At 41.5% G+C, this 13,096-nt stretch overlaps 1 protein-coding gene across 1 annotated transcript in view; it reads right to left on the bottom strand.

Annotated features, from left to right (window-relative positions):
- LOC311040515 (E3 ubiquitin-protein ligase Midline-1-like) overlaps nucleotides 1–13,096 on the bottom strand; it is a 93,169-nt gene that overhangs the window by 34,315 nt on the left and 45,758 nt on the right. The gene's annotated exons all lie outside the window — the stretch shown is intronic.

Here is a 13,096-nt window from a genome sequence, read left to right as displayed (position 1 = left end):
CACGCATCGTCCCTGGCCAACGGAACGAAACAGGCGCCAGCTAGCCAGCGCGTCACTCTAGCCTGCATCTTCCGCAATGTGGACTTTTTGTCTTAGTTTTTTTTTGTGCGGTCCCTTCTTCTGTCTTTCTCCTTCCCCCCCGTTTTCCTCTTTTGCGTGCCCTTTTCTCTACAGGGAAACAAGCCGCCTCTCTCTTACTCACAGCTCCGTCATATTATTGCCAACCGAAGCGTGCTTAAGCCACTCCGAGGCTATGGCTGCTGCATCTGTGCACTGACCGGCTTTAAGCTTTAAGAGTAAAGATAAACCCCTCTCCTCTTATTGACAATTGGGTGACCTCTGTTGGTTCGACGATATATGGAAAAGGTATATCCCCCCACTTGTTTCATTCATGCGTTAATATTGGCATTTTTTATCACAGTGCTTATAGAGAGGTTGAAAGATTCAACACTCTTATTTTTAAAGTTGTAGCAGCACATCTTGAGTGCTGTGCCTCAGATGAAGGGCTGAATGTGCATTATCACTTCCCATAGATGTTCCTCTCTAGAGTGTAAATAATTCCTCTTCAGACATTTTTGGAGCGCCAGTCAGTGTGAATGAGAGCCCTGCTGTAATGTGTTGCTATTAAAAAAGATCTACCCAGAGGGAATAGCGTGTAAACAAAAGGGATGGCGGGGATGATGAGAGTTTGAGAGGCCCAGATATACAGGCAATAGTTTGTGGGAGGGGGGGGTGAGGGCGTCTCTTTTTGTTTGTCAGTGTGTATTATCTTGTGTGCATTATGCGTGCGTGTGTGTGTGTGTGTGTGTGTGTGTGTGTGTGTGTGTGTGTGTGTGTGTGTGTGTGTGTGTGTGTGTGTGTGTGTGTGTGTGTGTGTGTGTGTGTGTGCGCTGCAGTTCATTCAACTGCCTATATGGGCTTAATGGATGGCCTTAATACGACAATGACGACACAGCGGTCTGCATGGAGAGGGACACTCCACCAGTGTCACAATCAACACGGGTTCAAACAAGCCACCACTCAGAGAGAGGCCCCCACAGGCAAAACAAAAGGCAGCTCCAAAAATAAGTCAATAGCACAAGCACGTCATTCAAATGCACACGTGTTTCGCATCCACACGTGTACACGCACACACGTGTGCACGCACACGCACACTCGTGTGTGTGTGTGTGCTTTATGCGTCTGAGCGTTTGCATTATGGTACATGTTTTTGTTTTTTTTCTGAGCCGACTCGTGTCATGGTGACCATATTGTCTGTTGGTATTAAGGTCATGGGAATTAAACTCTGAATGTCCCCCTCTGTTTGTCTGTCTGTTATTGGGCTTGTCTGTCTGTCGGATGATCTGTTGTTCTGTCTGTCTGTCTGTCTGTCTGTCTGTCTGTCTGTCTGTCTGTCTGTATGTCTGACAGAAGGAAAGAAAAACATGACTAAGGCTGGCTGTGCCAATAGGAACCCTAAATACAAGGCATCTTGTGTGCAAAGCTGACATCACCTGAGGGTGGCACCAGAGGAAAGGCCATATAGTAGCATTTCTTGGGAGCCAATGCTTTCCCGAGCCATGTGGTTCATCATGGCGGACACTCTAGCCCAGTGGTTCTCAAACTGTTTCCTGTCAAGGACCCCCAAAATGATATTTGGCCCCGGACCCCCAGCTCAAAAATATTTTGTTCCAGGGACCCCCAGAAGCAAAGGTTTGCTTTAAAAAATATACATTCAAAGGTTTGCACCAATTGTCATGATTTTTCAAAAATAGCAGATCTAGAAGCTGATCTAGAATAGCAGATCTACAAGGTCATAGCGTGGCACAGAGTGCCACGCTATGAGCTTCTAGATCTGCTATTTTTGAATAGCCAAAGTATAAAAGGTTAAAGTGGCTAAAATTATTGGGATGCTTGATTACCACATTTTGCTGGGGACCCCTTGGAACCCCCCCCAAGGACCCCTGGGGGTCCCCGGACCCCACTTGGAGAACCAATGCTCTAACCGCAAGGAAAGACCGTGAGGTCACTCAAATAGTAGTTTGGAGCTCATCCTCCGGAGAGCCTGAATACACTCAGCAAGTTTCATGGCATTCTGCCCATCAGATTTAGAGATCTCTTATGTGAGAGTGGAATGTTTGGCCAATGGGTGTTGCTAGAGGAAAGACCATGGGGGTCACCAAAATCAGATATGTTCGTCCTTGCGCAGTGCATTTAGTTTCATGCCGATCTGCCTATCAGATTGGGATATATCGAGTGTGTGTACTTGGAAATGTTGGCCTACGGGTGGTGTGGAAAGGCCATCGGGACAGACAGACATCCTTAGAGTCCTGCTGCTAATAGGGCTAATACATCTAGAGAAATTGAATCTAGAGTCAATATTTAAAGACATCAGATTGAGTCCAAGGAAGAGCTTGAACAAAAGGTATCATTTTACAATATTTAGTTATAATGGCCCTTTCCGTTAGGCCCAGTTTCTGTTGTTCCCAAAGAATCTTAGCGCTAAATTAATCTTCATTTAAACATTTGTGTTGCTAAGCCAAACTCAGCTGCTGAATTCTTTAAGGATATGATATAATAAGTATATAAGTCAAATAATCATCTCAAAGCTGCTTTTGGGGACAGTGGAACCTTTATGGGTCCAAATTGGCCAATGTTCAAGTCCAGGATAAAATATGTAGGTTTGAAAGCAACTTTTTTGTCCTTACTTACCTCAATTAGAGAAACAAGGAAATACTTCCTGAGTATTGCGTAGTTAAGCAAACAGCACCTACAACAACTCTGTTATCCAAAGAGTTTCACATAACCACAACTGAATGTGTATTTATTATGTATGGCAATCTCTCTCTCTCTCTCTCCACTAAATCAAGCCCTGAACTAAACTCTTTGCACACACACGCACGCACACACACACACACGCACACGCCATGCACACGCGCACGCAGATGTATAGCCGCAAAAAGAGAGCAGCCGTTTCAACCCACAGAGAGGAATGCATTTTGTTCCCCTCTCATTTTTCATATGACATAATACCTTTCTGTCACTCTGCAAACATTTCTGTCGCTCACTGTCCTCCGCCCCCACACACACACACACAAAGCACATCCTCTCTTGATGCTTTACAAAACCCAGCTGAGTGCTGTTTACTTCCCTCTGCCTAAATGCAATCACACTGTTTACATCTGACGGAGGAGTGTCTCTGAAAGCCGGATAAGACAAAACGGTATACCTCGACTACAAATCCACAAACGCACCCTGTGTGCGGGCGCTGTGGGAGTGCAGAGGCAACGTTAACCCCTTAAGACCGGGAGCGCATCTGTGTGTCATTTTAAGATTTCTTTTGGCTATTCAAAAATGGCAGATCTACAAGCTCATAGCGTGGCACCGAGTGCCGCGCTACGAGCTTGTAGATCTGCTATTTTTGAAAGATTGTGGAAAATGTGTGCAAATCTTTGAATATGTATTTATTAAAGCGATTTTTTTTAACTCTGTTACAACTTCTGGGGGTCCCTGGAACAAAACATTTTGAGATGGGGGTCCACGGTCAAATACATATCATCTTTGAGAACCACTGATATTATAGCAACATTAGTTAGGATTTAGGAGACATTTGTATAATCCCCAGAAGCAAAGATTTGAGTTACAAATGTTCTCTTTACAAAATATATATTCAAAGAGACCCACGATATTCCACGATTTTTCCAAAAAATTGCAAATCTACAAGCTCATAGCGCTATGACCTTGTATATCTGCTATTTTTTTATAGCCCAAAGAAATCAAAAAATGGCACATATGCGTTCCCGGTTTGAATGGGTTAAGTCAAGTCAGTTCGAGGTCACATGCGCTGGCTGACAATACAGACAGATACCGACAACGCTGTATAGGTGAAGTTTGCAAAACAGAGATGCGTATGGGAAACGTACTGTAGTGGTAAACAAATACACAGAAACCTGGGGAGTTCTCTCTCTCTCTCTCTCTCTCTCTCTTTCAGCCTGTCTTATGCTTAATTTATATACTCATTCGTACGACAGTGTCACTTGCCGTAGATAGCCGATAAGCAAGCTCACAACGTGCGTATAACGGCTATTTTCGGGTTGTCAGATGTCTTGTGTCTCTCCGTTGCTTTGTCTCTCTCTCTTCCTCTGTTTGTCTCACTATAGCTCTGAGTCACCCTTTCTTTGCCAGACCACCCGCTACCTTTCTCTCTCTGTTGTCTTTCTGTCTTTCTGTCTGTCCTCTCTCTCTTCTCTGTGTAAACTTTTCGTCTGTCTGTCTGTCCACCTGGACTCTCTCTTTCATCCTCGCTGTCATCACGCACGCACGCACACGCACACGCACACACACACACACACACACACACACACACACACACACACACACACACACACACACACACACACAGTAATGGGGAGACGGATGGAGTTAGTAATTGGCCACAGCACATGGGTGCACAGGGGAGTGCATTCTTGTGCTGATACATTTTGCACCGACTCAAGTGTTGTTTTTGGTGAGGGACAATTTGCGCTGGGCGATTTAGTGGCGGACTTGTCCGGGTCGACGCTGAGGGCCATGTTCATATTTGTTTCTGTGTGGGTGTCCATCATTTTCCACAATGCACCGCTGTCAGTGCAAAAGCACCGCTCGAGGGCGAATGTGTTCATTCCCAGCACACATAAAAGGTAAATAGATACTGTGTATCGCATGCACGCTCGCACACACACACACACACACACACACACACGCACACACACAGTATACATAGGGATAATTGCAAGGACATTCTTTTCATTGGTTTAGAGAAGACAGAGGCGATGAAAGGCCGGTATTCACTTTGAGCTTTCAAAAGGATGGATTCTAATTCGGCGGGATGCAGCGCAAACGCGTTACAGCCGTGACTTGTAAAAACCCTACTTTCCTACTGCTCTCGGCTGATTAGGAGCAGATGCTGTGGAAAAGACTTTGGTTTTCTTTTGAAGAAAAACTGCACCGCAAGTGCCTCGAACACCAGCTGACCGCGCTCAGGAAAAGTCCACTTATATTTAGAAAGCGTATTTACATTTCAAGCGATTTCGCTGCAGTTGCCGCTCCGCCACAAGCCGGGCCTCGGGGAGGAGGCCCGGGTAATTAGTTCTACTGTCAAACGTCACTGTACGCGGTGTACAGCCCCGAACCGCCTCACCATGCAGCGATATGTTGGCATTGGCAGACGCCTCTCTTGAGGATGAAGAGGTATCCTTCGGCCTCCCAGCCTACATAATTATTTCAAAAAATCGTATTGGTTTCTTGGGAGGGTTTCAGTGTCACATCCATTTAAGCGCAGTATCTGAGGCCACTCTCTGCCATGAAAAAAAAAATGACTAAGTACATTTACTCAAGTACTGTACTTAAGAACAGTTTTGAGGTACTTTTACTTTACTGGAGTATTTCCAATTGTCTATTATTTTACTTCTACTCCACTACATCTCAGAGGCAAATGTTGTACTTTTACTCCACTACAATTATCTGAAAACTTTAGTAACTAGTTACTTTGCATATATAAATGATTACATTATAAAACATACATTAACCTCTTTAGCCATATTTCAAAATAGACGATCTACAAGCTCACAACGTGTTGCATCACGACGCGTTGTGAGCTTGTAGATCTGCTATTTTCAAACATTATTTGTACTTTCACTTTTGGTACTTTAAGTACATTTGGATACCAATACTTTTGTACTTTAACTCAAGTCGATTTTGAATTCCGGACTTTTACTTGTAACAGAGTACTTCTACATTGCAGTATTGATACTTCTACTTAAGTAAAACATTTGAGTACTTTTTTAACCACTGCTTATGACTTTGGCGGTGGTGAGGCCCTCGATATTGAGTTGGAGGGCTGTACAGGCCTTGGTTTTTCGACGGTTGGGATGGCCGGCCGTCCTGAAGGGGACGTACTATGCTTCGGTCTTGACCGTGGCTTTGGCATGTACCTTAGCCCAGTGGTTCTCAAACTTTTTCATGTCAAGGACCCCCTAATTGACACTTATTACCCCGCGGACCCCCATTTGAAAAGATAAGCCAGGGACTCCAATAAGAGAAGGTTTTTACGGCTCTCTAGCTGTGATTCTCAACCATTTTAATTTCAAGGACTCACAGTTTGATATGCATTAGGCTACGGACCCCCATTTAATGGCATTTATACCAATTCACATTGTAAAACCAATGTTAATTTAACTCTGAGAGTGTACAAATCCATTTGTACACTCTCAGAGTTACAGACCCATAAGGGTCCATTTGGTTCCTGTCCATCATTTAGCTGGGGACCCCCTGGAACCCCCTCAAGTACCCCTGGGGGTCCCCGGACCCCACTTTGAGAACCAATGCCTTAGCCTGCCAGCTCGGCGGTTATGCGGCGACATTCGTTTGTGTGTCTTTGAAATAATTGCAATACTCTGTAGTACTCTATACTCAGGAAGTATTTCCTTGTTTCACTAATTGAGGTAAGTAAGGATAAAAAAAGTTGCTTTCAAAACTTACAGTAAAAATTACATATTCTATCCTGGACTTCAGAGAACATTGGCAATATCATTTTGGACCCATAAAGGTTCCACTGTCCCCAAAAGCAGCTTTGAGATGATTCTTTGACTTACATCATATCCTTAAGCTAGTTCTTGACAGGAGTTTAGTTTATAGTTTCGCTCAAGCCTCAAGGCAAAAGGTCAAGGCCAAAAACACCCTACAGGGACGTGCATGTACTGTAGCACAGTGGTTCTCAAACTTTTTCGTGTCAAGGACCCCCAAATTGACACTCATTAGCCCGCGGACCCCCATTTGAAAAGATATGCCAGGGACCCCCATAAGAGAAGATTTTTACGGCTCTAGCAGTGATTCTCAACCATTTTAATTTCAAGGACCCCCAGTTTGACATGCATTAGGGCTACGGACCCTGGCATTTCTATCACTTGGACCGCAATTTATATTGTAAAATCTATGTTAATTTAACTCTGAGGTTCCATTTGTACACTCTCAGAGTTACAGACGCATAAGGGTCCATTTGGTTCCATTTGTACACTCTCAGAGTTACAGACCCATAAGGGTCCATTTTCCTAACTCTCCATCATTTAGCTGGGGACCCCCTGGAACTCCCTCAAGGACCCCTGGGGGTCCCCGGACCCCACTTTGAGAACCAAGGCTGTAGCAGATGTTGTTTTGCATGCAGAAGACTCCAATAGATGACATGTGCTGCAGGCGTGTGTGTGTGTGTGTGTGTGTGCGTGTGCGTGTGCGTGTGCGTGTGCGTGTGCGTGTGCGTGTGCGTGTGCGTGTGCGTGTGTGTGTGTGTGTGTGCGTGCGTGCACGACTGCACGTGTATGTTAGTATATGACTCGGTGTGTGTATACTGTACTGCAATTAGCTGAGTCTGTGTGTGCAGATTGCAGAAGGGCAGAGTACATTTCAAGCTGGCCATTGTTTATGCCACAGCGGAACAGACAAATACCGTCTTGTCAACATGACAAGCATCGAGGATGAAGCTGGGTTTATTTGTCACTCACTCACACAGCAAACGTTCAACATGCTGGTGAAATAATTCAAACACGCGTGTTTGATTTAGATTGTGTTTTTGACTGTTTCTACCTTTTGCCGTCAGTTTCCTGTGAAGAGGGTGATTTATATCTCCGAAAAAGGGTGTTCCCCAGTGGTGTAAAGTACATTTACTCAAGTTCTGTACTTAAGTACAATTTTGAGGTATTTTCTACTTAACTGGGGTATTTTCAATTTTCAGTACTTTACTTCTACTCCACTACATCTCAAAGGCAAATATGATACTTTTATTCCACTACAATTATTTGAAGTCTTTAGTTACTAGTTACTTTGTATTTTGATTATTTTTGCAAAACATACGTTAACCACTTCAGCCCTATATAGTTTTCGGCCATTTGAACATAGCCGATCTACATGCTCACAATGCGACGCATTGTGAGCATGTAGATCTGCTATTTTCAAAAGATTTTTATACATTTGAAAACATGTGAAATTGACATTCTGCACAATGAGTACTTTCTACTTTTGGTACTTTAAGTATATTTTGATACTAATACTTTTGTACTTTTACTCAAGTACATTTTGAATTCCGGACTTTTGTAACAGAGTATTTTTTACATTGCAGTATTGATACTTTTACTTAAGTAAACAAATGTAGTACTTTTTCCACCACTGCAGTTAATTCCCCAGGTTATCAGACACACCACCAAAGCACAGCCAGTCAATGCAACTACAGTATATCTCACATTGCAGCAAATCTGGAGGGGAAAAAACAAACTGATATGCAGGAGTTTGCCAGGAAAATCTGACCAAGAACATTTAACTTTTTAACAAATGAATAAATCCAATCCAGTTTGTATTTTATACGAAGAAAGTAGTTTAGTTCAAGAAAATCATTCAAGTTATGCATTATGCAAAAGTGTATTTATTTTGCCTGTCATATTATAATACCAGGCAATAATCTCAGGCACTCAGACTTGCGTGCTTGGGGCTACTTTGTAAATAAATAAACAGACCTGAAAATATTCTAGTTTTTTATCACTTGAGAATCTACCTTGGTGTTTGCCATGAATATTGTATGGCCCTTGAGTTGCCAATCTTGTAGGAAGCGGCCTAGATAGAGACATCGCCTCACCTCCCATGGCTTGCAACATGACAGTATTTTAATTGTGTTATTTTAGCCAATCGATCTGGTAGAATATATGTATACAATATACAGTGGTGTAAAGTAACAAAGTACAGTACATTTACTCAAGTACTGTGCTTAAGTACAATTTTACTTTACTGGAGTATTTCCAATTTTCAATACTTTTACTTCTACTCCACTACATCTCAGAGACAAATATCATACTTTTACTGCACAACAATTATTCGAAAACTTACTTTGTAGGTTTTGATTATTATTACAAAACATACATAGGCCTACTTCAGCCCTATATACATGTCGGCCATTTGAAAATAGCCGAGCTACTGTACAAGCTCACAATGCGTTGTGACCCTTCAGAGAGAAGTTCTTACATATTGTGGTTAAGTTTTGAAGTTAATTGAAGTGAATGGTCTCGGTATGCAGAGAATGCCCCGCCCCCTCCCCTTCAATGTGTTCACGCTGTCATTCTAATAAGTGTCTGGTGCAGTGGTGGAAAAAGTACTCTAATTCTTTACTTAAGTAAAAGTACCAATACTGCAATATAAAAATACTCTGTTACAAGTAAGAGTCCAGAATTCAAAATTTACTTGAGTAAAAGTACAAAAGTATTGGCATCAAAATGTACTTAAAGTACCAAAAGTAAAAGTACTAAATATTTGAAAATAGCCGATCTACAAGCTCACAACGCGTCGCGATGCGACGCGTTGTGAGCTTGTAGATCTGCTATTTTCAAATAGCCTATAGGTATAAAATAGGGCTAAAGTGGTTCATGTATGTTTTATAATGCAATAATGTATATCTGAAAAGTAACTAGTAGCTAAAGTTTTCAAATAATTGTAGTGGAGTAAAATTACAATATTTGCCTCTGAGATGTAGTGGAGTAGAAGTAAAAGTATTGAAAATTGGGAATACTCAACTAAAGTACAAATACCTCAAAATTGTACTTAAGTACAGTACTTAAGTAAATTTACTTAGTTACTTTCCACCACTGGTCTGGTGACACGCTCAGGGTCAACGGGGTCTTAATCTGGCCGTTGGATCTGACTCTCGGCACACGCGCCAGCTGCCTGGAATGGAGGGCTTGCGCGTTCCCAGGGTTACTTATGTATGGGCGGAGGATGGACTGTGCGGTCACTCAGATAAATTGCGGAGAGGTGAGACACAAGCTGACCCTGAACACACATGAGACACAAATACACATTTCTGTAAGGGGGGCTCTAAGGGGCGGTAGTGGAGCTCTTAGTCTTGGCAGGTCTCAAACTTTCCCATTTTAGTATAGATTAGGCCACGGTTTCCCAAACAAATAGGAACTATAGCAGTAGTGCATAGACTACACAGTGCCCATGATGCATTGGCTGTATGTGACTTCCTGGTTACTAGTGAACTTGTTGACATTACGGTACTCCGCGGTTGTTCCGTTTTCCCAAACCGCAAGGACTTTTTGGGTGTATCCTTTTAGACAAAGTGTTTGACTGTACTCGTTCCGTTTTTACATTTCTGCCTAATAAAATATTCAATCATTACACATGGTGTCAGAAGTGGGATGTGAGGACACAAAAGTATACATACTTCAACAATAATAGCAATAAAGTTCCTTTTATTGCTATTATATAAGAACAATGTTAGTGTAACTAAGAGATAATAATTATATTATATGCATAGATTGTCAACTAAGAGCTTTCGTGAGTTTTACTTTTCACTTTAACTTCACCAGGCATGTAAGGCTTTCAGAGCCAATACAGTATGAGCTTTGATTGGTCTACTTTAACAAAACACACACACGATACATACAGCTTGGCCTGTGACCACACCATAACAACAGTGGAGTCATATGCTTTTTGCCTCCGTGCTTCACATTCATTGTGTACCATTTATTTTGACGTTTTTATGAAGAAAATGATCTCTCTCGGGATGGAAGTATACACTCACCACAGTATGTCTACCGCCTATTATGGCTGTAAACAATAAACATCCCTGTCACTGGTGATGAAAGATAGTGGGGAGAAGTCATAAAGAAAATATGAATGCCCTCCGCGACACATCACGCACATTCTAATGCATCTCAGTGCGCTCCGCTAAACATGCAAGAGTGGGCGAGAGTGAGAATCACTGAGTTATGGGTTATTATTATTGTTGCTGTGGCTTAACCCATGAAGACCGGGAAAGCATCTGTCGTTTTCGATTTTAACCACTTTAACCATTATCTTATTCAAATCAAATCATTGCTTCTAGGGAATTCTACAAATGTCTTCTAAATCCTAACTGTTTTTTTTTTAAATAATTGTTGCTATAATCAGTGGTTCTCAAACTTTTTCATGTCAAGGACCCCCAAAATTGTATGTCTCAAAATATGTTGTTCCAGGGTCCCCCAGAAGCAAAGATTTGAGTAAAAATATATATATTGAAAGATTTGCACACATTTTCATGATTAAAAAAAAAAAGCAGATCTACAAGCTCATAGCGAGGCACTCGGTGCTGCACTATGAGCTTGTACTGTAGATATCTTGAAAATGTGTGCAAATCTTTCAATATAATATTTATATATATATATATATATATATATATATATATATATATATATATATATATATATATATATATATATATATATATATATATATATATATATATATATATATATATATCCCAAAGTATAAAATAATGGTTTAAGTGGTTACACAGATGTGCTCCCGGACCGGTCTATATGGGTTAAAGGATATACAAAATGTTCATGAAAATGGATAATACAAAGAAAACAATGAATCCACAGAGCATTTAGTCTATAATTTGAAGTCAAGCTGAACTAATTAAAAATGAAGAATTATGGGTTTGTTTACCTCTGTAATCCATAACCTGATAAGTGTAGCCCTAAGTGTTTTGTAAATAAAATATATCCTTGTAAGGCAGCCATCGCATTACAGCGTTGCAGATTAGATGATTGCTTCCTGTGCTGACTTATAGAGATGACAGGGGAAAAAGCTAGAATTATGCAATATATGTTGTTTATAATTGCTCATTTAATGTTACGGTTGGCAATTATAGTTATCTGAGAGGCATTGGCCCATTCTGTTTTGCAGTAAAATTATGTGTAATCTCACTGGATGTATGGTAGGGAGAGAGAGAGAACCAGAACAGTTTGAGAGACAGTTTGAGAGAGAGAGAGAGAGAGAGAGAGAGAGAGAGAGAGAGAGAGAGAGAGAGAGAGAGAGAGAGAGAGAGAGAGAGAGAGAGAGAGATGTAACTGAAATAGGCAGTGACCTGTGCTATCGTTGTTAATTATATTCTTCCCTGCTTGCTCATGCTAAACATGTGCTGTGACTCTGCATGGCTACACGCACCTGCACTGCCGACGAAAACGAGGCCATCAGAGATACGTCACCGTGTATTCTGGGCAGTTGTAACAGCTTGAAAACATAAATAAATAGGCCCTCCAACGAGTGGTGTAAAGTAACTAAGTACAGTTTTGAGGTGCTTTTACTTTACTGGAGTATTTCCAATTTTCAATACTTTACTCCACTACATCTCAGAGGCAAATATTGTACTTTTACTCCACTACAATTATTTGAAAACTGTAGTTACTAGTTACTTTGCAGATATAAATTATTAGAATATAAAACATACGTTAACCACTTGAGCCCTATTTTATACAGAGGCTATTTGAAAATAGAAGATCTACAAGCTCACAACGCGTCGCACCACGAAGCGTTGTGAGCTTGTAGATCGGCTATTTTCAAACCTTTTAGTACTTTTACTTTTGATACTTCAAGTATATTTTGATGCCAATACTTTTGTACTTTTACTCAAGTAACATTTTGAACACAGGCCTTTTACATGCAACAGCGTATTTTTATATCGTGGTATTGATACTTTTACTTCAAACATTTGAGTACTTTTTCCCACCACTGCCTCCAACCATGAGGTGGGGCCCATAATAACACAAACATAAATGAATGGCTGCATTCCCATAGTCTTTATTGACATGTGTCCTTAAGGCAACACTAGCAGCCTATAAGCTAAAAAGTACAAATTATCTCGTTTGTCTCACTAAAGCGTCATGGCTGTGGGCGAAAGGGCCGTCTCTCACACACACACACACACACACACACACACACACACACACACACACACACACACACACACACACACACACACACACACACACACACACACACACACACACACACACACACACACACACACACACACACACACACACACACACACACACACAGACACAGACACAGACACACACACACACAGACACACACACCGGTGCACACTCACAGACATAAATTCTTGCTTGTTTGCGTTTTGGTCTGACAGCATGGGCTGTGGATGTGACAGAAAGTCTATATTACCATGCTACCCCCCTGTGGCCGTCCATAAAATATATAACACCGTTTGGAAACGATTGGAGCCTGTTATTTCATTAAACCATTAAGACCG

Source organism: Gymnoscopelus microlampas (assembly GCF_963454915.1).
Source record: "Gymnoscopelus microlampas genome assembly, chromosome: 24".
In the NCBI taxonomy this organism is placed as follows: domain Eukaryota; kingdom Metazoa; phylum Chordata; class Actinopteri; order Myctophiformes; family Myctophidae; genus Gymnoscopelus; species Gymnoscopelus microlampas.
Note: the sequence above shows the minus strand (reverse complement) of the source record. Positions and strands in the feature narration are given on the sequence as shown.